General features: G+C 35.7%; 1 long non-coding RNA gene across 1 annotated transcript in view; it reads right to left on the bottom strand.

Annotated features, from left to right (window-relative positions):
* The window catches only part of LOC110349663 (uncharacterized), a 49815-nt gene extending 29242 nt beyond the window's left edge, over window positions 1-20573 (bottom strand). The window contains exons 1-2 of the long non-coding RNA XR_002395805.2: window positions 20359-20573; window positions 10972-11059 (exon numbers count right to left, since the gene is read on the bottom strand). This is a non-coding gene — a long non-coding RNA (uncharacterized LOC110349663). The remainder of the gene's footprint in view (window positions 1-10971; window positions 11060-20358) is intronic.
* Window positions 20574-26118: the final 5545 nt, after the last annotated feature.

The following is a 26118-nucleotide window of genomic DNA, read 5'->3' as shown; positions in this document are numbered from 1 at the left end:
GAGGGAGAAGGGAGGGGCAAAAGTTGAATAAAGCTCCTACTTTAAGTCATTAATATTACCTTGCTTAATGTTTTTATGTAGTTAATTTCATTTAATCTTTGCTAACTGAGAATTATTTCCTCCATTTTACGGAGGAAAAATACAGGCTGGAAGAGGCTGAATGAATTATCCAGAATTATAATGAGAATAAATGATACCATAGATCTTTCTGTAAATTTTTTAAGTAAGCTAGGTTCTTAATTGTTTGCATTGTCTGTGTTGTTCTGTTATCGGCTTTAGTATATTTTAGGAAATTATCATATATGATGAAGTCATGCATTTTTCAAAAATCCTTATTAAATTCCAACAAAGAAAAAGTGCTAAAACTACAAATATTCACAAACACAATTAAATAATTTTTAGAGGAAAAGTATGGGCAGTACTGAAATATAATGAAATATAATAACCCTAACTACAATAATTTAAATGCATAGTACTTCTAATGTTTTCTTCCCATTTCTAGGTTAAAAATCATTATGAGAATTTTCAAGTTCTGTGTTCTGCTTCTATTATGAGATGTTTATTCCAAAATGCAAGCCATTTAAAGGTATCTTTTGTAGCCAAGACTTCAAAAACAATGCAAAAGAGAAGGGAGCTATCATATTACCCTCTAAAAGTTTGTTCCAATGAAGCATTCACAAGAATAAATTGTTGAGAATTTTTCAGTGAAACACATAAATGAAACACAAGAGAGAAAGGAAATTCAGTGTGTTGTTGGGGAATAAAGATATTTTTACTGAAAAAGGTGACTCTGGAGTTGGAATTCTATTTATACTTCAGCAATTATCATGAGCATCAGTACATGAAGAGAAAATTATTCTGGAACAGAAAGTAGCCAACACTTGTACCCTTTCTAAATGACCTAGAAGAAAGAAGCAAAGGCATAGAACCCTTACTTCCTGCTTTCAAAGGAATTTTCTGCTATTCATGGCCAGAAAAATCTTGTTCCTTAACTACTGAGAGGACATCTGCTTCAGCAGCCAGTCCCTAGCACTGCATCCAAGTCTGTCTGAGTCCTGACACAGTTCCTGGCTCTGTTTGTTATGAAATGTATTTCTTTCCTATATGTACAATGTGAATAATAATAGTACCTACTCTTGGCATGATTTGACCATTGAAGACAATACTTGTAGTAAACTTACAACAATGTCTGGCTTATTTGTTGTTGCTTGGTGCCATTATTAATAAGTACAAGCAATACCGCATAGCCAAGCAGTGACGTGCTTGAAAGCTAAAGTTAAACAAATCCTATTCCTAACACTTCCTAGATATACAATCTTGAGAAAGGTGTAATCTTAAACTCTTGAAGCCTTCATTTCCTCATCTTTAAAATGAGGATAATATTAAGTACCTCAAAAAGTATTGATGAGTATTAAGTATAGTTAATATTTATAAAATGATGAGGACAGTTCCTGAACTATGAGCATTTTGATATTTAAAAAATAAATTATTCTAAGAATGAACTTAAACTCTTATCTCTCATCATATTCAAAATCCAAGTCAAATGGTTTTTTAAAAGCTTAAATATAAGATCTCAAACTGAAATTGCTCAAAGAAAACAAAGGAGAACAGTTCCATGACATTAACCTTGGCAATAAGTGTCTGAATTAACCCAAAAGCATAGGCAACAAAAACAAAAAAAGGTGGGGGAGGATTATATCAAACTAAAAAGCTTCTGTGGAGCAAAGGAATCAACAGAATAAAAACCCACCTACAGAATGTGAAAAAATGTTTGGAAACTACGCATGTGGTGAGGGGTTAATTTTTAAAATATATGAGGAGCTTAAACAACTCAGTAGCAGAAAAACAAACTTGATCTTAAAATAGACAAAAGATCTGAATAGATACTTTTCAAAGGAAGACATACAAATGAACAACAAGTATATGAGAAATACTCAACATCACCAATCATCAGGGAAATGCAAATTAAAACCACACTGAAATATAACTTCACTCTTATTAGAATGGTTACTATCAAAAAGATAAAATACAGTAAGTATTGGTGAAGATGTGTGGAGAACTCTTTCACACTGTTGGTGGAAATGTAACTTACTATCACCATTATGGACAACCATATGGAAATTCTTCAAAAAATTGGAAACAGGACTACCATATGATCTAGTAATTTTACTACTTACTACTGGGTATATTTAAAGGAAATGAGATTGGTAAAGAGGTCTCATCACTTTCAGCACTATTCACAATAACCAAGATATGGAATCAATCTAAGTGCCATCTGAGGATGAATGAATACATAAATGTGGTACATATACCCAGTGGAATACTATTAAGATATAAAAACAAGGAAATTTAATGACCCTTGTGACAACATGGGTGAACTTGGAGGACATTATGTTAAGAAAAATAACCCAAGCACAGAAAGACAAATACAGCATAATCTCACTCATATGTGAAATCCAAAAGAAGTTGGTCTCACAGAAGTAAAAGGGAGATAGGTCATTACCAGACACTGTGATGCTTTGGGGTGAAGATTTATAGAAATGCTGATCAACAAATACATGCTTGTAATTACAAGGAATAAATTCAACAAATGTGTTATACAGCATAGTGGCTGTAATTAATAATACATGGATAAAAAGTCACAAGATCCCAATGATGAATGTAACTGTATTGTATACCTAAAATGTACCAAAAACTTAATGGAAAAAAATAATAATACTTGGATATATAGTATTCTTGAAAATTACTAAGACAGTCAATGCCAAGAGTTCTTAACACAAAACTGATAACTATGTGAGGTAATACATTTGTTAATTAGTTAGATTTAACCTTTCACGGTGTTTCAAAACAATCATATTGTGCACAGTAAATACATCCAATTTAGTCTTTCTTTCATTGAAAAAAAGCTGAAACTTTCTTGAAACAAAAACTGAATACCCTAAACTAGACACATCTTATACCATCCAATTGCTATGACAGCAGGTCTGCCCCAGTGAAATAGTCTCACTGCCAGCACACTTAAGATTGTGCCTTGTGCATAAATATCTTTGGGAAAAATAAATAAGAACTAGATCAAATACAAGTTGCCAAATCCCAGATTTTTTTATTCTATCCTAAGTTTACTTCAGTTCCAAAGTACAGATATAATTGCAGAGGTGCTCTGTCTCATACCCTTCCTTTTCAGTTTCCATCTCCATATAATAATTTTCACCTAACTCCCTTTGACATGAAAGTGAATATATGTATAAGAAACCTAAAGTATGGATAATTGAAAGAGCAAAATAAAAGATAGACAATAGGAAATAGGGAGGTAGGACTGTCACAGATGAGAAAGTCATCTAGGAATGGAAAGAGAAGGGAAGAAAAAGAGGGGAAGGGAAGCAAAAAGGACTAAGACACAATATCAGCTCCCCATGATGAGTGTATTCAATATGCATCATAAATCTGTACTAATAAAAAATCTATTTAAGAAAGAAAGAGAACTTTTAAATTTCCTGAGCTCCTTTCTGAAACAAGGCCACAGAGATTAATTCATATGCAAATCTTTTCTTAGTTTTAACATCCTTTTTCCTATTTCAATAACAGAAGCTTTGGAAAAATCCAGAGGAAAAAAGTAAAAATGAAAGTGAATGGAATCTTTTAAGACTTACTATACACACTTGTTTTTACCGAAAACATCTCATTATTCACCAGACTAAGGAAGGCACTCTCCTTGGTGATAGCACATTGGGAAAAATTTTCAGTGATAGGCAAATCCATTGTTTTAAAATCATGTGTAGAATGTAGTAGTTTATTCTTTAGTAATAAACAAACTCAGATTTCAGTGGCTTAGTAAAGCTGTTTTCCTTCTCACTCAAATTGCAATCCAACAAAGATTGGCTGGCTCTCCTGTGCAGCTCACATCCTTCCAGACAATGACTCAGGGATGCAGGTGCCTCCCATCACGTGAGTTCATCCTAATAGGATCACCTACATGAACTGTCACGACAGAGCTATGCTTTAAGACCAGAAATCCTTTCTGCTGATATTTCCCTGGCCAGAACTAGCCACATGGTCCTAACCCAGCAATGCAAAGAAACCTGAGAACTGTTATTTCTTTATTTGTCCAGAAACACAAGTGAAACTGCCAAGCACCTAGGCAACCTCTGCCCTGTTTTGCTCACTCTATTCTCAGGTCCTTGTGGAAAGGTACTGCCTTATCAGCCTGACCAACATATGCCCAACAATAGTTATAGGTATCAACAAATGTTTGAATAAATTAATAAAAAAATCACCCCTGCTTATATCCTTGCCCTTTTGATGAGTATATGCTCTTGGCAATTCTTGCTAAAACCTCTGAGAATATATTTGTTGATTTGTGTTTTGACTTAATAGAAAACTTAACCATTTTGTCATTGTAGCCCTCTCAACTGCTCGGCCCAGGACCGTGGCCATTCCCACCCTAGTCGGTGGTTAGTCTGTGAAGCAGTGCTGCAGCAGCTGTCTAGGTCAAGTTAGAAACAAAGCACAAGCTGTTGTTATAGGGCAGAGTGATGTATCAGCAGTGTGAGAACATGGGCTGGGAGTAAAGAGTGAAACACGTCAGATATCAGAAGGGAGGCAATATTCCAATTGATACATAGTAGCAGTCATGAATCTATGCAATCATCTGACCTCAAAGCAGACACAAAAGATGCAAAACATTTACTAAACTTAGAATATAACCTACTGAAAATAGTTTTCCTTAATAATGGCTGTTGATGTCTTAGGGAGACAATCAACATACTTGAGAGTATGTTGATACTGTGAGCCAAAACATAACCACACCTGGCATGTTTTGGCAAAGTCAACTTATTAAACAGTGTTTTTTCTTTCTTTTGCCTATTGTCAAAAAAAGACCTGAAGTATTCATTATCTATCTATTTCATATTACACAGCACTACTTCATATTACATATTTAACCCTAAGACTAGAGTATGTCATAAAATAAATCCTATGGTATAGTCTGTCTTGAAGCATTGTGTTAGACCTTATCAGAAAAAGGAAAGAAAAGACTAAATTTTGTGCAGTTAGGAATGAAAAGGGTGAAATCACAATGGATATTGTGGAAATCCAGAAAATCATCAATGCCTACTTCAAGAACCTGTACTCTAATAAAATTGAAAATACAGAAAAAATGGACAGATTCCTAGATACATATGAATTACCAAAGTTTAATCAAGAAGATATAAAAATTCTGTAATGACCCAATATCAGTCAACGAAATTGAGAATGTAATTAAAATCTTGCCAACAAAGAAAAGCCCAGGTTCTGATGGTTTCACTACTGAATTCTAGGAACAATTTAGAGAAGATCTAATGCCACTACTCTTCAAACTCTTTAATGGAATTGAAAGGGAAGCAATACTCCCAAAATCATTCCTGGAAGCAAGTATTGTCTTGATAATGAGCCAACCATAAAAGAGAATTATAGGCCAATCTCCCCAATGAATACAGATGCGAAACTCCTCAATAAGATATTAGCAAACAGAATGCAGCAAATCATCAAGAAGGTCTTACATCATGACCAAGTAGGATTCATCCCAAGGATGCAGGGATGGCTTAATATACACAAATCAATAAATGTAATACACTTATATCAATAGGGCCATTGACAAAAATCACATGACCATCTTAATAGTCACAGAAAAAGCATTTGACAAAGTCCAACACCCATTCATGATAAAAAAAAAAACCTACAGAAAATTGGAGTAGATGGTCTGTAGCTCAATCTGATAAAAGCCATCTATGACAAACCAATAGACAATATCTTACTAAACGGTCAAAAACTGAAAGTTTTCACTCTAAAATCAGGAACAAGACAAAGATGCCCACAGTCACCACTCCTATTCAATATAGCTCTAGAAACATTAGCCAGAGCAATTAGAAAAGTGAAATAAATAAAAGGAATAAAGATAGGAAAGGAAGAAATTAAATTACCATTATTTGCAGATGACATAATATTCTATAGAGAAGATCCCAAAACCCCCACCAAAAGACTTCTAGATTTAATAACCAAATTCAGTAGCATAGTCCTATACAAAGCCAACACTCAAAAATCAATAGCTTTCCTGGACATAAATAATAAACTCACTGACAGAGAAATTAGGGCAAAAACAACTTTCATAATAGCATAAACAATGAAATACTTAGGATCAAAACACCAAAGGAAGTGGAAGATCTTTACATTGAAAATTAAAGTATTCTGAAAAAGGAGATCAAAGAGACTGTTAGAAAATGAAAAGATATCCCTTGCTTTTGTGTAGGAAGAATCAACAGTGAAAATGGCCATACTCCCAAAATTGTTAAACAGATTTAATGCAATCCCAATTGAAATACCATTAACATACCTTACAGAACTAAAGAAAACATTCCTAAGATTCATTTGGAACCAGAAGAAACCTAGAATAACAAAAACAGTTCTGGGCTACAAAGGCAAGCCAGGGCGCATCACAATCCCTGACTTGAAATTATACTACAGAGCTACTGTGATAAAAACACCATGGTACTGGGAAAAAATACAGACTTGAGGATCAATGGAACAGATTAGAAAATGAAGAAACAGCACCAAACATATTAGCCACCTTATCTTTGACAAAGGCGCCAAACACATTCACTGGAAGAAAGATAGCCTCTTTAATAAATGATGCTGGAAAAACTGGCTTTCTACATGCCAAAGTCTAAAATTAGACCATGCACTAAACTAAAATAAAAATGGATCAAAGATCTAAATATTAAAACAGAAACACTAAATCTGCTGGAAGAGAGAAAAGTTGGAACTCTTGAGGAAAAGGTGAGGGCAAAGACTTTATGAATAAAACCTAGATTGCATACCACAAAGAATCAACAACTGGGATCTCATCTTATTAAAAAGCTTTTGCACAGCTAAAGAAGTCACCAACAATTGAAACACGACACACAGAGTGGGAAAAAAATTTGGCCAGTGGTTTCTTAGACAAAGGATTAATATATAGAACATACAAAGAACTGAAAAAAATCAGACCCCCAAAATTTAAAGACCCAGTCCAAAAATAGGCATCTGAAATGAAGACACTTCTCAGATTAAGAAGTACAAATGGCAAATAAATATATAAAAAATATGTTCAACATCACCGGTCATTTGAGGTGCAAATTAAAAAAAAAACAATTCTGAAATTTCATTTTATTCCAGAAAGAATGGCTGCTATCAAAAAATCAACCAACTACAACTGCTAGCAGGGCTTTGGGGTAAAAGGAACACTTCTCCACTGCTGGTGGGAGTGTAGACTGGTACAACCACTGTGGAAATCAATGTGGAGATTTCTCAAAAAAGTAGGATTAGAGTTCCAATTTGACCCAGCTAGTCCCCTTCTGGGTATCTTCCCAAAAGGATTAAAAGCATCATACCACAGTGATATATGCACACTAATGTTTATAGCAGCACAGTTTGTAACAGGTAAATCTTGGAAACAGCCCAAATTCCCATCAACCAATGAATGGGTAAAAAAGATGTAGGTTTTAAAAAAATATATAATGGAGTATTAATCAGCCATAAAGAAGGATAAACTTGAGACATTTCCTTAGAAATGGATGCACCTTGAGACCATACTCTTAAGTGAAATAAACAGACACAAATGTGTAAATGTCACATTGTCTCTCTGGTGTGAGGAACTGAAAGTGTAAATAAGGACCAAAATGCATCATAGATATTGTGAAATAGGAAGAAATTGTTCAAAATAATACCAAGTGTCAGATACTTTGTTAATAATTAAAATGTTTTATGCAAAAAAATATAGGCGATGAGTTGAGAGATAGGAGGTGAGTTTAGAGATAGATCAGCAATTGAAAATATATTCTTTTATGATCATGATACATAGTGTATTTACCATTATTATTCTCTAATTATTTTGTTTTGACATTTTATTTTTTCATAGAAGTGTTTTTATATTTTCTTTATTAATACCTAGTTGTATTACATTAAAAAAAAATAGGTTTTTTAAAAGTATTGTGTCAGGGACCGGGGATTTAGCTCAGTGGTTTTGCTGCCTGCTGCACAAGCTCAAGGACCCGAGTTCAATCCCCGGTACCAAAAAAAAAAGAAAAAGTATTGTGTCAGCTGGTCATGGAGAGGAGGTATTGGTTATTATAAAAAACTAAGACACAAGGAAAAATACACATAATTAACTGTATATATAAGTCAGAGTGAGTCACTTATTTTTTGTGAACTTCATGTCCTAGTCGACAAAATGAAAATATTAAACCAGATTTCTCAGTTCCCATTCAGTTGTCCAAGGATATAGGACATTGTGTTCTGTGTTGCATAAAATGATTTAAAATTGTAGAGTCCCGTTTAGGTACAATAAGACCAAGAGAGCTTACTAATGAGCACATGAGATTAATTTCTACTAAGGATAATGGAATCTATGCTCATTTATTTGGTAGTTTGTCTTTTTAACTTATTCTTGAAAGGTTAGTGCCTCCCGTAAAACAAACGAAAGCACTAGTCAATAAAGCTCAGAATCTTTGCATTTACAAAGTGTTAAGTCCCCCAGGGTGACATCACTTGATTTCTGTGTACCTTGTGACTGTTCTGAGCTCCAACCAGGAGACTCAGTGGCTTGTGTTTCCAGTCTCTTCCCTTTTGAGATGACCCAACACATGTAGAAAGATTTTCCTCCATGCTGGAAGTGTTTCCAAATGTGAATGGTTCTTATGTATTTCAAATAGAGTAATGAAAATTGATTTTGACCTTTGGAGTCAAGCAGATCCAGGTTTGAATCCCCAAAATGCAGATGACCAGCTATACAACCTCTCAGAACTTCAGGTTTTAAAATATGTATATAGATAATACAAATTTGATGCAATTTTTCTGAGATAATTTATGTGGGGCATATATCCAACATGCAAAGCACTTAAAGAGCGGCAGCTGGGTTTATCTGTCATTTGTTTTAAAAGAAAGAACCCTTTGGGTTGTGACAAACAGCAAAATCTTTTGTTTAGTGAAAAGATAGAAAGCAACCTGAACCTCAAATTTTTGAGTCAAAGGAGAAGTGGGATAACATGCTCCAGCCAAGATGAATAATGAAAGAAAGGCAAACAGGTGGTAGGTAGAATGATGTCTTGTCAGGAAGGAGACTACCGTGGTTTTAGTAAAGTTTCATATAGGGACAGCAGAAGAGAAAGCAGTGTTGGGCCCTATGACTGGAATTTTCCATCCTATCTCATTTATAGCTCATAACAGTCCTATAAGGAAAAGTATCATTAGCTCCACTTTGCAGATAATGAAACAATTATGGAGATTAAATAAGTTTTAAAAGTCTGAATCCATACAGCTGGTCCATGGCATAGACTTCAAAAGTCCATTTTCTTTCTTTTTTTTTTAAATTCTTTTATTGGTACATTTTAGGTATACAACACATTTACATTTCTCATTGGGAACTTGTAGCTTTACATGATGTATCTTGGTTGTTATTTTTTCCCCATTCCTAGCCCTTCCTTCACCCCTTCCACCCTTCACTATTTACAAAGACTTTGTTTCCAGTTTTTCCATTTCTCATAATTTTTCCTTTCCCTTCTTTCCTTTCCCCTGCCCCTCCCACTACCCCTAACCCTTTGGACCTTTTCTTCCTATTTCTCATTATCAATTATTCATTCTAAACATTGGTACATTTTAGGTACACAATATAATGACATTCATCATTGGAAATTTGCACCTTTACATAGTCTCTCTTGGTTCTTATTTTTCATCCTTCCCCTGCCCTCCCTTCAACCCCTCCATCCCTCCCTATTTACAAAGACTTTGTTTCCATTTTTCCATTTTCTCATATTAATTCCATTCCCTTCTTTCCTTTCCCCTACCCCTCCCACTTCCCCTTCCCCTTTGCCCCTTTTCTTCCTATTTCACATTATCTAATATACCTTTTAGTCCTTATTTACACTTTCAGTTTCTCACACTAGAGAAACTATTCGGTATTTATACATGTCTGTCCTATTTATTTCACTTAAGAGTATCGCCTCAATGTCCAGCCATTTAGCTATAAATGTCTCTAATTGCTCATTTTTTATGGCTGAGTAGTACTCCATTTTATTTTTAAAAACACATTTTCTTTATCCAGTCTCCAGTTGATGAGCAATTGGGCTGTTTGCAAGTTTTAGCTATTACAAATAGTGCTGCTGTGAACATGGGTGCACATATATCACTGTGGTATGATTCTTTTAATTCTTTGGGGAAGATCCCCAGCAAGGGAATATCTGGGTCAAATGGGACTTCCAGTCCTAGTTCTTTGAGGTATCTACCATCCTGCCTCCCTCAGTGGCACTGCACTGTTGGACAATATTCTTTGTACTTTATTCAGGTCAGTATTTTAGACTGATGCAAGACAATGGTTTATTCTAAGATCTAGTTCTCCAAATTTCATTAGACTAAATAGTTACAATTTTCCCACGATGATGGGGCTGCTAAAGGGCAGGATTTGTTTGTTTATTTGTTTGTATTTTGTCTCAAAATTCAATTATCTTTTTTTCCAATTAAGTTTATGGATACATTTTAGGTATACAATAGAGTTACATTCATCATTGGGATCTTGTACCTTTACATGATGTATCTTGGTTCTTATTTTTTCCCCATTCCCCTGCCTTCCCTTCACACCCCCCCACCCTTCCCTATTTACAAAGACTTTGTTTCCATTTTTTTCCTTTTCTCAAATAAGGATTAAAATGTATAATTGATATTGTGAAATAGGAAGAAAAGGTCTAAAGGAGTAGGGGAAGCAGGAGGGGTAGGGGAAAGGAAAGAAGGGTTAAGAAAAAATATGAGAAAAGGAAAAATCAATTGTCTTTTTGCTAAGCAGAGGTAAATATTTAAAATATTGAAGACTTTGTCACATAATCAATGACTTGATCACAATATTGTTGTAAACAGTGAATTCTTCCAGTCACGATACATAATCTATTTTGTAACAGTGAGCATACTTACATTTTTAAGAATGTAATGAGGGCTGGGGGTGTACTTGAGAAGTAGAGACTAGCTAGCATACAGGAGGCCTTGAGTTCAATCCCCAGTACTGCAAAAAGAAGAAAAAAGAATGCAATAATCACTTAATAATGTGTTTGTGTTACAAAAAAATGTTTAAATTACATGCAAACTTACAAAAACAAGTTTACAAAGACAAGTAAATTTATAGAGCGATCTGGCCATAAATCCAGCACAAAAGCTATTTTGAAATGTTTCCCAACATTGGAAATGTAAATTTAGTTCTTTTTTTCAGAATAAAAAAGTTAATTTTCTCAAATGCAGAAGTTAAAGTGATACTTCCCTGAACTTTTGCCCCTCTCTGTTCAGATTTCAGTATGACTGACCCTGAGCAATGTAACCTGACTGTCAATGAGAATCATTTCTATCACATTATTTTTAATCAAGGAAACTTATTTCCAAAGACATTGCTTTGTATTAACAGCTTTACCAAAGACTGGAGCCAAAAGCACTTGCGAAGCTGCAGAACGTACACTGTAATAAAACTGGCCATTCACACTGTGTTCAAGGTTGAGTGCAGCTTCTCAGGGTCTATATTTTGCTACTTTCCCTTCAGGATATGAGAAACAAATTGGCCTAAGACAAGTTAGATGTTTTCAATATTAAAATCAGGGACAAACAGGTTTTGAGTATATAGGTTTCCTCAAGAGGCTCTTTTGCTCAAGTGGTTAAGAACTGCTGAAAGCTCCATAGAAACTGAACCTGTTGTTAGGAGTTAAAAGATAACATAAATAAGTGGAAGGTGAAATGCAGCCCTACAAATCATCAGCATCTTGCTGTGGATCTAAGCAAAAAGGAAGTGACTATGGTATAGAACAATCATCATTAATGCATGACCATTCCCCAGGCTTCCCTTCCAAGTAAACTTAAAGGGTATCTGTCCCTCTCCGCCCAATTCTTTCCCTACCTTCTCAGAAAGATCATTTTTGCCAAGAGGCTTCTCTTGGACTTCATACTGCAATGATCAGATAGGAATGGGGTTGTGTTGGGTAGTAGTTAGAATATATAAGCTAAGGTTGGGCAAAAATTCCTTAGGGTATTTTAGGGAACTCAAAAAAGAAGGCAGTTGGTATTTGTGAGGAGAAGTAGGAGAAAGATAAAACGCAATGTTCAGAGTTACTCCTAGCTGATTTATGGGTGTTGAGGAATCCATTTATGAATCAGAGTGTCTTTAAAATGTTTGCCTTGGTTTCTGAATCATGCTCCTTTGGCCATATTGCCACTCTGAGAATGAATCAGGAGAATGTGGCCCTTTTTAGCTGCCCAGAAATTCAACTAAGGAAGTTTTAAAAATTAACACCTAGTAAAGTTTAATGTATTGGTCAGGGTCTCTGAGCTGGACATTTTTAGTGCACAATATCAGAAAAGGTCATATAAAGAAGTTAGCAAGGACTAATTCGTTCATGTTCAATGCCATAGATTCATGGGAAGATTGTACTTCATTCCTTTGGGGTGATCAGGGTTACATAATTGGGTAAGAGTTCCACAGTATGAGACCATCATGGTGAGACTTAGGAGGAGAGAAATGGAACTCCCCAGGAGGAAAAAATGACACATCACACTGAGAGCTTTAACAAGCATGCTTCATATTAAAGCAGAAAAGTTTCTGGTCAGAGTTCCAGCTTGTAGGATTGAGTGGAGTTTGGAGCCTTATACAGTCAAGGCCCCATCTTATCAATAGATAACAGCTATTAGGTGAAATTTTATCAGTTATGAAAAACACATAGGATAAAGTTGTGCTGTTTGGGTTATATTTCTAAAATACTGGGTATGTTAAGTTTGGAGCTAGTGGTATTCAAGACTAACAGACTTCAATCTGCAGTAAAGAAATAACCTAGAAACCAAAACACAAAGACTATTTATGTAAAAACTAATGACCTGACTTAAAAATATGAGCAATTTGGAGCAAAAGCATATCTGGGCGAGGTCCAGAGTCCTGCGGAAGACACCGAATCACCCCGCTGCAGACAAGCAGGTCTGCCCACGCCCTACAGAGGTCCTGAGTAGCACGGAACACGCCGAATCACCCCGCTGCAGACAGGCAGCCACCTGGTTCCACACTACAAAGACACAGAGGACACCAGAACACCAGACCACTGTACTGAGTCCTGCTGCTCCCAGCCCAGAGGTGGGGGCTTCTGAGCCACTGTCCCACTGCTCCTGGTCCAGAGGAAGGGGTTTCCTGGCCACCATCCCTCCTGCTGCTCCCAGCCCAGAAGAAAGGGCTTTTGGGTCACCATCCCTACCGCTGCTCTGGGCCCCGGTCCCACCTCTCCTAGCTCAGAGGAGGTAATCCGTGCAGGCACTAACAGCCCCCCACCACAGTCAAAATGAGAAAACATGTAAATAAGTCTCAAAACCAGACTTCCAGATCACCTACAGCAACCCCAAAGGGAAATGAGATGGAACACTCTGATACTAAACCACCTGGACCCACTGAACTGGCAACAAAAGGGCACCTGGAAAAAATGAAATCAGAAATAATTTCTCAGATAACAGGAGAAGTTGTGCCCCTAGTGCAAGACATGATTACTAAATCTAGAGAGGAGCTCAGGAACATGATGGAATCCCAACATAGGAAACAAATGGAATCCATTAAACAGATGCAAACAGATTTCCAGGAGATTAAAAACTCCATTGAAAGTCTACACACCAGAATGAGCCAATGTGAGGACAGAATTTCAGATATAGAAGATAAGATTGCAATTAATGACCAGGAAAAGAAAAATTGCTTCAAAATTATAAGGGAACATGAGAAATCAATCCAGCAGCTGCTAAATGATGCAAAGAAGAATAACATAAGACTGATTGGGCTCAATGAAGAAACAGGTGAGACTGCAGATGACATAAAAAATCTCTTCACAGAAATAAGGGCAAAAAACTCCCCAAGCAGGGGAAAGGAGCTGGACATACAGATAAGTGAGGCATATAGGACTCCAAATAGCCTTGATCAAAAAAAATCTACACATAGGCATATAATTGTTAAGATTCCAGAAACACAACAGAAGAACAAAGTTCTACAAGGAGTGAGAGAAAAGAAAGAAATCACCTACAAAGGAAAGCCCATCAGAATCACAGCAGACTTCTCAACACAAACCATCAAGGCAAGAAGAGCTTGGAGTGACATATTCCAAGCTCTAAAAGAAAACAGCCTCCAACCCAGATTGATGTACCCTGCAAAACTATCTTTCAAAATGGATGGAGAAATAAGATACTTTCATGACAAAGAGCACCTTAGGAACTTCATGAATACCAAACCAGCACTCCAAAGAATTTTACACAATATCCTAGGAACAGACATTGAGGATCACAACCCCAGGAAGCAAAGCAGAATGAACCCATCTGGCATGACAAGAAATTAAATGTAAAGGGGGAGTGCCCAACAAAAAGAAAAAGTCATGTCAATGACAAGTCAATACGTTTCAGTTATAACCACCAATGTTAATGGTCTCAATTCACCAATCAAAAGAAATAGACTGGCAGAATGGGTCAAGAAGCAAACTCCAACAATATGCTGCATACAAGAAACACACTTAATTCAAAAGGAAACTCATAGACTGAAACTGAAAGAGTGGAAAACAATACTTCATGCGACAGGAACCTGAAAAAAGGCAGGAGTAGCTATCCTCTTTGCAGATCAAGTAGATTTCAAATGAACATTGATTAAGAGAGAAGAAGGACACTACATCCTTGTAAAGGGAAGAATCCAAGAGGAAGAGATGACAATCATAAATATCTATGCACCAAACACTAGTGCACCCAACTATATAAAACAAATACTAATGTACATGAAAAGTCATACATGCACTAATACAATTGTAGTGGGGGACCTCAACACCCTACTGTCACAAATAGATAGATCAACTAGACAAAAAATAAGTAATGAAATGCTAGAACTCAATCGAACTCTTGAACAAATGAACTTCACAGATGTTTACAGAGTCTTCCACCCCACAAAATCAGAATACACATTCTTCTGAGCTGCACATGAGTCATTCTCCAAAATAGACCACATACTCACACATAGAACATGTTTAAGTAAGTGCAAAGGAATTGAAGTTATCCCCTGTATATTATCAGACCATAGTGCAATGAAATTGGAGATCCATAGCAAAAGAAACTCAAAAAATTTCATAAACACATGGAAATTGAACAACACACTTCTGAATATCCAATGGGTCACAGAGGAAATTAAAGAAGAAATCAGAGAGTTCCTTCAAATAAATGACAATGACAATACAACATATTGGAATCTATGGGACACAATGAAAGCAGTCTTACGAGGGAAATTCATAGCAATGAATACCCACATTAGGAAAACAGAACCAGCCCAGTTAAACAACCTGATGCTGAACCTCAAGCTTCTAGAAAAAGAAGAGCAGGACAACCCCAAAGCTCATACAAGGGAGGAAATTATAAAGATCAGAGGAGAAATCAATGCAATGGAGATTAAGAGAACAATACAAAAAATCAATGAAGCCAAAAGTTGGTTCTTTGAAAGAATCAACAAAATTGACAATCCTTTGGCCAACCTTGTCAGAAAAAGGAAAGAAAAGGCCCAAATCCATGCAATTAGGAATGAAAAGGGTGAAATTACAACAGACCCAGCAGAAATCCAGAGGATCATCAATACCTACTTCCAGAACCTATACGCCAATAAGATGGACAATACAGAAGAAATGGACAGATTCCTAGATACATATGAATTACCAAAGTTGAACGAAGAAGACCTAAAATTTCTGAACAACCCAATATCAACCAGTGAAATTGAAAATGTAACTAAAAACTTATCAACTAAGAAAAGCCCAGGCCCTGATGGCTTCACTGCTGAATTCTATAAGACATTTAGAGAGGAACTGATGCCACTACTGTTTAAACTCTTCAATGAAATTGAAAGGGAAGCAATACTCCCCAATTCATTCCTGGAAGCAAACATCACCTTGATCCCCAAAGCAGAGAAAGACCCAACTGAAAAAGAGAACTATAGGCCAATCTCACTAATGAACATAGATGCAAAAATCCTTCATAAGATACTGGCAAACAGAATGCAGAAGATCATCAAGAAGATCATACACCCTGATCAACTGGGATTCATCCCAGGGATGCAAGGATGGTTCAATATATGAAAATCAATTAATATAATACACTATATCAAAAGAGCCAAGGACAAAAACCATATGATTATCTCCATAGATGCAGAAAAAGCATTTGACAAAATCCAACATGCATTTATGATAAAAACCCTACAAAAAATTGGAATAGACGGTCTCTACCTCAAACAAACAGAAGCCACCTATGAAAAACCAACAGCCAATATCATGCTAAATGGTCAAAAACTGAAATCCTTCACACTCAAATCAGGAACAAGACAAGGATGTCCACTATCACAACTCTTGTTCAATATAGTGCTGGAAACATTAGCCATGGCAATTAGACAAGAGAAAGAAATAAAAGGAATAAAGATAGGTAATGAAGAAATCAAATTGTCATTATTTGCAGATGACATGATACTCTATATAGAAGACCCCAAGAACTCCACCAAAAGTCTTCTAGACTTTATAACCAAATTCAGTCAAGTAGCTGGTTACAAGGTCAACACACAAAAATCAATAGCTTTCTTCTACACCAATGAGAGACTCACTGAGAGAGAAATAGGGCAAATAATTCCTTTCACAATAGCATCCAAAAAACTGAAATACCTAGGAATCAACCTAAAGAAATAAATAAAAGACCTCTTCTCTGAAAACTATGGCACTCTGAAAGGAGAGATTGAAGATGATATCAGAAAATGGACAGACATCCCCTGCTCCTGGGTAGGAAGGTTTAATATAGTGAAAATGGCCATACTTCCAAAACTGCTATATAGATTTAATGCAATTCCAATTGAGATCCCAGCAGCATGCTTCATGGACCTTGAGAAAACAATCCAAAAATACATTTGGAACAAGAAGAGACCTAGAATAGCAAAAGCAATTCTAGGTAACAGAGACATGCCAGGGGATATCACAATCCCCAACCTGCAACTCTACTACAAAGCTACTATGATAAAAACAGCATGATACTGGCAAAGAAATAGACTTGAGGACCAGTGGAACAGATTAGAAGATGCAGAAACAACACCAGCCACACTCAGCCATCTCATCTTTGATAAAGGAGCCAAACACCCTCACTGGAGGAAAGATAGCCTCTTTAATAAATGGTGCTGGAAATATTGGGCTTCAACTTGCCAAAGATTAAAACTAGACCTATATCTCTTGCCATGCACGAAACTAAAATCAAAATGGATTAAACATCTAAATATTAAAATAGAAACTCTGAACCAGTTGGAACAGAGGTTAAGTAGAACCCTTGAAGACATTGGTGTAGGAAAAGATTTTATGAACAAAACCTCAGTTTCCCGTGAACTAGCACAAACAATCAAGAAGTGGGATCTCTTCTTATTAAAAGGCTTCTGCACAGCAAGAGAAACCACCAGCAGTGTGAAGAGACAATGCACAATGTGGGAAAAAATCTTCACCTGCTCTTCCTCAGACAAAGGTCTACTATCTCGAATCTATAAAGAACTTAAAAAGATCAGACCTCCCAAATTTGAAGACCCAATCCAAAAACGGGCATCTGAAATGAACAGACATTTCTCAGACAAAGAAGTAGAAATAGCAAATAAATACATGAAACAATGTTCAACATCACTGGTCATTCGAGAGATGCAAATGAAAACAACGCTGAGATTCCACTTCACTCCAGAAAGAATGGCTGCTATCATGAAATCAACCAATAACAAATGCTGGTGGGGCTGTGGGGAAAGAGGAACCCTGCCCCACTGGTGGTGGGAGTGTAGACTGGTGCAACCACTGTGGAAATCAGTATGGAGATACCTCAAAGAACTAGGACTGGAAATCCCATTTGACCCGGCTATTCCACTGCTGGGGATCTTCCCCAAAGAATTAAAAGAATCATACCACAGTGATATATGTGTGCCCATGTTCGTAGCAGCACAGTTTGTAATAGCTAAAACTTGGAAACAGCCCAAATGCCCATCAACTGGAGACTGGATAAAGAAAATGTGATTTTTTAATAAAATGGAGTAATAGTCAGCATAAAAAATGAGAAATTAGATACATTTATAGCTAAGTGGATGCACATTGAGGTGATACTCTTCAGTGAAATAAATAGGACACACATGAGTAAATACTGAATAGTTTCTCTGGTGTGAGAAACTGAAAGTGTAAATAAGGACTAAATGGATAATGGATAATGTGAAATAGGAAGAAAAGGGGCAAAGGGGAAGGAAGTGGGAGGGCTAGGGGAAAGGATAGAAGGGAATGGATTAATATGAGAAAATGGAAAAATAGGAACAAAATCTTTGTAAATAGGGAGGACTGGAGAGGTTGAAGGGAGGGATGGGCAAGGGGGAAAAATAAGAACCAAGTGAGACTATGTAAAGTTGCAAATTTCCAATGATGAATGTCATTATATTGTATACCCAAAATGTACCAATAATTAGAATGAATAGTCTATAATGTAAAATAGGAAGAAAAGGTCCAAAGGGGTAGGGGTATTGGCAGGGGCAGGGGAAAGGAAAGAAGGGAAAGGAAAAATGCTGAGAAATGGAAAAAATGGAAATAAAGTCTTTGTAAATAAGGAAGGGTGGAGGGGGTGAAGGGAGGGCTAGGAATGGGGAAAAAATAAACAAACAAAAAAGAGCGTATCTGGGGAATTCCGACATTTTTTAAGGAATTTACATGAATGTGTGGATAATGTACTAAAAAAGATTTGTTAAAGTCATCATCACTTGAAATCACAAAATTGTTGAACTGTCTCACATGCATATTATGATTTAATATTGATTAGTTAAAGTTATCTATAGGGAAGAAGTGGCAATATAACCTGTTTAGAGTTTGGATCTTCTATGAGTTTTAATTTGACTCTATCTATTGTTCTCTGTCAAATGCCTTGATCTAAGAAGTATTTATTTACACTAATTTACTTCTTTAAATTAAGGCAATTGAAATTGAGAATTTAAGATTGATCCTAAAAAGAGAAACAACATGACACAGTGAAATAGTAGGTTTCAATGAACCAGTCCCAATTCCATCACTTAGAGGCTGTGGGACCTGGTAGTGCATTTCTACTCTCTGGGTCTCTCCTCTCTGTATAAAACTGAAGGTATTGGAAGGAAGCTGTGCTTTTCAGCCTTAGTTCTGATGCTGCATACCTGAGATCTATACCATATTTTCCCCAGAAACAGTGGTTCATTATGAGGCCCATCCTTGGTAGGGAGTAGAGTAGAAAGAAAGTTCAAAAAACTCTTCAAGTCAATTTTAAATTTCTTCTCCCTACCCTCAATGAAAAATTTCTTCACCTGAGAGAATCTGGAATCTCTTTTGATTCTGGAACTTCTATGACAAAAGTTAATTATTTATTTTTAAATCTTTATAATTTCTACTGAAGATATACCCAAATATCTTTTTAAGTGTAAGAAAACAGAGGCTTAGAGCGACTTAGTTTCTGGCCTGAAGTCACACTGCTCCTACACAGAATAGCACAGAGAACTAACTACAAAATCCTGGTCTTCCTGGTGCGGAATGCTGGGCTTCAGTGCTCTCCAGGCACCTTTCTTAGGACATTGTTGTCCTCCTAGATTTCAAGCACAGATCAGTGCTGCAATGAACAATAGCTGAGTGATAATGAAATAGTAATTCCTAATACTAAATAAATGTCTACTGTATTTTGGTCATTGTTATATGTATTTCACATCTCCCCTATGTGATCCTAGGAGAGTTGTTCAATCTTTCTGTGCCTGAGTCTCCTCAGATGTTGCATGCCAATTATTACAGTATTGTGTCAAAGGAGTAAAAGAGTTAATTCCCACTCTCCCCCACTAGCATAGCACCTACATCCCACACACCGGAGCCAAATATTCTTCAGGTCGCTTCTGGAGATGATACTGTTGTCTCCCCTATCAAACAACTCTTATCTATAACAATAAAATTTTCCCAGTAAAACAAATTGTGCAGCAATATGGATCACCCAATACAAGGCTATATGCTGTAACCATGGAGATAGTTTTATATGTTATCTTTAAGAGATGCAGTTTTTAAAATGCCTTCCCATGAGATATGTATCCTTGACTATCCTTAACAGTAGTTCTCCTTTTGTTCATCCAATAAACTGCTGCTTTTATTGAACACTACCCTCCTTTCTTTTTCTCCTAGTTTAGCTCTCATTGTTTCCATCTTGGATTTCTTCAGCTTCATTCCACTGCCTGTAGCCACTAACCCCATTCCAAAATTAATTTCATCCTTCAACATAACTGCTGGTGATACTTACATGTGGCAGTCAGAATTCAACCAGATTAGATCCATCCTTATATTATTCCAGTAGCTTCTCACAGTTCTGGGGATTTTCTCACACTTCTTCGTTTGCTACACACAAATCTTCATCAACTGTTTCTTATTCTCTTCTCCAGCATCACTTCAAACCACTCTCCTAATCTCCAGGGCCTTGACCACACTGCAGTCTGTGACCTTTTCTGTCCCTGGACTTTTCTTGCTGCTTTGCATATCTGTGCTTTGAACATACAGCTCTGTCTTCAAGTGATGTTCTTTTGTAAATCTCCCTCAGTACTTCACTGTGACCCTTAAACTGAACATCTTCTCACTCAAGATACAGCGTAAGCACTGCTGACACCAGAAAGACTCTGTTGACAACTTCCCCAACTCTTTGGAATTTGGTTTGCCATATCGCCATGTGCTAACCTCAATCACTACTCCTGTTAGGTTGACCTGTGACATCTTTGAAAACAGAAACTGTTGTTTTCATCTCTGTATTTCCAAGGCATGCTTGACACATAGTAGACACTAAATTCTCCTATGTTGAATGAGTCGATGGATGGATGGATGGCTAAAGGGATGGATGGGTGGATATCAAATTCTCATGTGACTCACATTTCCATAGAAATACATAAACTAATTCACATGACCTTCCTCCAAAACATAGGAAGCATAGTGTTGTATTTTAGTGCTAACAAATGAAGAAAATTGGTAAACTTTTGCTTTTAACAAGACAGCTATAAGCCTGCATTTATCACGCGTCAATGATTACAATGAGAGAAAGGATGTTAATCCCATTCACACAAAAATACTATAGGAGAGTGTAAGCAACCCACGGTCTGTCTCTATATTTGTTATATCAGAAAAGATCCTGGTACAAATTATTTTTTCTATGAAATTTAAGTGTCATTTAAAAATTATTTTACTTGAAGCAATACATTTATGGATTTATGTTTTAATAATTTTTATATTGTTTTTATTTTTATTACCTTCCCCCATCCCTATATTTTAAGTTCCACACAATGCAGGGATAGATATCATGCCAACAGTAGCATATGTGCTGCTAAATTCAACATATGGGAAGAGGTGAAAGAGGAGCTTTAAAAATGATCAATTTACCATTTTTAGAATTTTTTGAAATATGAGTCCTGGCACCTCAATTTTGACACTTATAAAAAACATGCTTACAAAGCTATATCTGTAAGTGCTAAGGGAAAAAATCAAGAATAAAACATGGTGCTGTGAATGATCTGATCAGGAGTTTAACCATTTCCAATTGTGCTATCTTGTCTGTGCTGGACCAAACTGGGGCAAGGGAGGGTCACAGGACAGACAACAGTAGAGGCTGGAAGGTTGGGTCTGACCACGGAAAAGCCACCCACAGAAGACTTCCTTCATTTGTGTTCTTACAACCACCTGCCCAAATCTACCTGGGCTTTTGAACAAGCTCCAAGCTTAGTCCTGGTCAACACTACCATCTCCTATAAACTACTGACCTGGCTTCAACAGCCCTTCATTTTCTTCCCTGCCATGCTCTTTGAAATTTGAGGCCTTGTTTGCTAATACACAAAATATGTCAAGGATATTGCTACACCCTGTGTTAATTTAATTAAGGATTTTAATGAAGCAGAAAATTAATCAAAAGGTTGTCAGAAGAATATGTCAAAATCACTCTTTACCAATTTCAACATACTGTTTCACGATCTTTCAGCTGTTTCTGGCAGCGCCCTTTATGAAAATACTAGAACAGACTGGATGGAGTAGAAACAGAAATCTTCAAAAAAGGACAAAGAGAAATCCATTTTCTTTGTCCATAAAATGGTATTGTAATCTTTATTTATTTTCAGGCCAATAGTGAAGAATAAGCCATGGTATCTTAAAGAGCTCAGAGACATGGAAGGATTCTGAAAAAAATGCAAATCGTGTTTGCTATCATCTTTTTCTCCAGAGAGTCTTTCAGGATCCCTACTCGTAAATTCCCAATTTCTGTGTCCTTGTAATACTCTAAAACTACTTTAAATATGGCCTTTGCTTTCTCTTTTTGGTAAACAGGAAATTGTCTTAATAATTTGTAACATCTCCACTTCAATGGTGAGTAATTTGATTGAAAAAAATAAAATATAATTTCTATACACAGAATTTATACTTTATTTAATATAGTCCTGAAAATTTTGGCAAATGTATACAGCCATGTAACCATCACCACGAGAAAGATCTATTGTGCCGAAAACTTTCCCAAGTCTCTTTGCAGCTGATCCTTATCACACTCTGCTATTCCTATAAACATTTACCTGTTTTCTGCCCGTTTCTGCTTTTTAAAACAATGTTAAGCAAATAGAATCACAATATGTAGCTTGTTGATCCTGACTTCATTCACTGAGCAGAACACGCTTGAGGTTCATTCATGACGTTACATGTAGTTCCTTAATTTCATTGCTGGAGAGTTGTCCATTTGATAGACATGCCTTTGTTCATCTGAGAGACATTTGGGTTATTTTCAATTTGAGGCTATTATATATAAAGAGGTTCTTGCATGAATATAAATTTTTATTCCACTGGGGCAAATACCTAAGGATGGGATCATTGGACCTCATGGTGAATTTAAGTTATACTTCATCAAAGTTTACTTCATAAAACATTGACTGAACTGGTTTTCAGCATTTCAGAGTGGTTGTACCTTTTCTGCAATCCTACCAACAATAGATTCCTACCAGTACTTGGAATTATTCTTTTCTTTTTAAAATTTTATCCACACCAATATGTCAATAGTGGTATCATATCCTGATTTTAAGTTGCATTTCCCTAGTAATTGATGTTGAGGAGTTTTTCATACCTTATTTTTGTGGTTGTTATCAGGTTGCTGTAACAAAATGCTGGAGTGGTCTATGAATAACAGAAATTTATTTTTCACACTTTAGGAAGGTGGGAAGGCCAAGAAGCCAGAAGATTCTCTCCTGAGGGCCCATTTTCTGAAGCACAGATGATATTTACTGTAATTTTAAAGTTACACAGGAGTTGCAAAGAAGTTCCAAAGGCGTTTCTGAGGACTCTTAGGACACTAAACAGATTCATGAGGGCTCCATGCTCAGGACATAATCACCTCCCAAAGGTTTCCCTTCCAAATACCATCACATTGGGCATTAGGATTAAACAAATTTGGGAGACAGCCACACATTCAATCCACAGGACCGTATTTCTTTCTCTTATTTACTATACCAAGACCTCCAGTATTGTGTGGAATAGGAGCAGCCAAAGCAGATAATCCTTGTTTTTCTTGGGTTTCATAGAGTGAGATGCACTCTAACTTTCCATATTAAGTGAACTGAATCAGGTTAAGGAAATTCTATTCCTACATCATGAATAGAAGTTGATTATGTTAAGTAATTTTTTTGCGTGTCTTGATATCACATGAGTTTTTTCCCCCACCAGTTGATATGGAGTATATGCAATGATTCTAGAATATGGAATCAATGTGACATTCCTGGGTTTAAACTTCACCTGGTCTTGAAGTTATGCTTTCTCTATATCATCGGATACAATTTGTAAAGTATTTTGCATGCCTGATCAGTTTAGCTAGAGTTTATCAATTTTATTCATCTCAAAGACCCACCTTATGGCTTCATCAATTTTTCTGTAATTTTTATCTTAATTTTACTGACTTTTATTTCTAGTTTAGTGGAGTTTTTTCTTCTATTTACTTTCGGCTTAATTTGCTCTTTATTTTGTAATGTCTTAGTGGGAGGCTTAGGTTACTCATTTGAAATCTTTTCTAATGTTAGTATATATTTAGTGCTATAAATGTTCCTATAAACATTTGCTTTCAAATTGTGAAATTTTGTGACTTATTTCCATCCAGTTGAAAATATTTTTAATTGTGCTTATAGGTTATGTAGAAATGTGTTATTTAGTTTTAAAACACATGAGGATCCTCCAAATAATATTATGGTTGTTATTTGTAAGTTCTCTGTTATCAGAAAACATAATTTAAGAAATGAGTATTTTTAAATTCATTAAGACTTAGTTTACAGTCCATAATTTGTTCTATCTAGGTAAATGTTTTATATATACATGAAAGGAATGTATATCCTGAATTTGGATGAAATATTTTATAAATATCACTATAATCATGTCACTGATACTATCGAAAAAAGTCCCTATATGATCACTAATTTGTAGACATATGTCTATTACTAAGACAGGGTATAATGTCCTCCATTACACTTGTAGTTCTATCATTTTTTGCTTCATATATTTTGAATTTGAAGCTCTGTTAATAGATGCAATATTTCTAATATGTCTAAGTTCTCTTAATAAATTGATATTTTTATGTTTATGAAACCATATCCCTGGTCATTTTTTTTTGAAGTCTAATTAGTCTAATATTTACACAAGCACTTCAGCTTTCTTTTGATTATTTTATTATGGCATAAACATTTCCACCTTTATTATTTTAACCTAATTTTGTCTTCATAGTATATACCTTGTAGGTAATACATTGTTAGTCATGCTTTTTACGCAATCTGAAATATTTGTCTTTCAATTGGAGTGTTCAATTCGTTTAAATTTAATATGATTATTGATATAGTTATATTTATAGCTATAGTGCTGATCATTATTTTCTATTTATCCCATCTATTTTTGTACTCCTCTGTTTTTCTGTATCATGTTGATTGTGTAATTGTAATGATTACATTTTTTCAAATTCTTTTTAGCATATGGGCCACACAGTTTCAGTAGTTACTTTGGTGTTTTTTATAAACATTTAACTCATCACCATGTAGCTCTAAATATTATATAACTTCACATATTTTCAATCTTACAATACTATACTTCTATATCCCTGTAGCTTTTCTGAATTTGTAAATATTAAATTTTAATGTCTTCATACATTTTTCTTAACATGTTCAGGGGTTGTTCTACATTCTTGAAAAGGACAAAATTGTAATTAATTTACTAGTTGTAACTAATATACTAATTTACTAATCTTGTCATCCATACAATGTGGAGATGCATTTTGACTCATGGATTTTTTTCTTCACACTATGGTTTATATTTCATATTTCTTCACATCTCATGTAATTTTTTTATTGGATGTCATACTTTGTAAATTTTGCATTGTTAAGTAATGGGTATTCTTTTCTTCTTTAAATTCTTGAAGCTTGCTCTGGGGCACAAATAAGTTACAGTGAAACTCTTTGATCCTTTAAAGTCTTGCTTCAAATTTTATTTCACAACACTAAAGCAGCATTTAATCTAGGGCAAATTTGTTCCCACTACAGTTCCAAAACCTTTTTTAGAACTGCGCACAGCACTGAACTTTTTCTACTCTGGCTGCAACATAAACTATTCCTGACCTCATGTGACTTCTGGGATTATTCCTCTTATTCCATTAAACTAATTTTATTTTGAGTAGATTTTTTTTCCATGTATGTGTGTGCTAGTATTCATCTCAGCACTCAGTGGGGGACCTCTTGCAGATTTCTGCACCTCTCTCTTTATGAAGCTGTCTCCTATGCCTAAATTTTCTCTGTGAGCAGCTATCATTTCTTCTCTAAACTCTGCACTTTTCTTCAGCTAGTGCTTCTCATTGGTATTCTCTCCATTTACTCTAGACTTGAAACTCTCTCTAGTAAGCTTAAGTCCATACTGTTTCTTCTCTAAGTACCACTGCCAGGCACTGCCTATTTTATAATCTCTGAAAAATTGTTGACTTGTACTTTTTATAGAGTTTTACTTTGTTAAGTTTGGCATGACAAAT

Source organism: Heterocephalus glaber, unplaced genomic scaffold (assembly GCF_053883595.1).
Source record: "Heterocephalus glaber isolate CG9 unplaced genomic scaffold, H.glaber_assembly_v1.0 deba00001509, whole genome shotgun sequence".
Classification (NCBI taxonomy): Eukaryota; Metazoa; Chordata; class Mammalia; order Rodentia; family Bathyergidae; genus Heterocephalus; species Heterocephalus glaber.
This window is presented reverse-complemented; position numbering and strand designations above follow the sequence as displayed.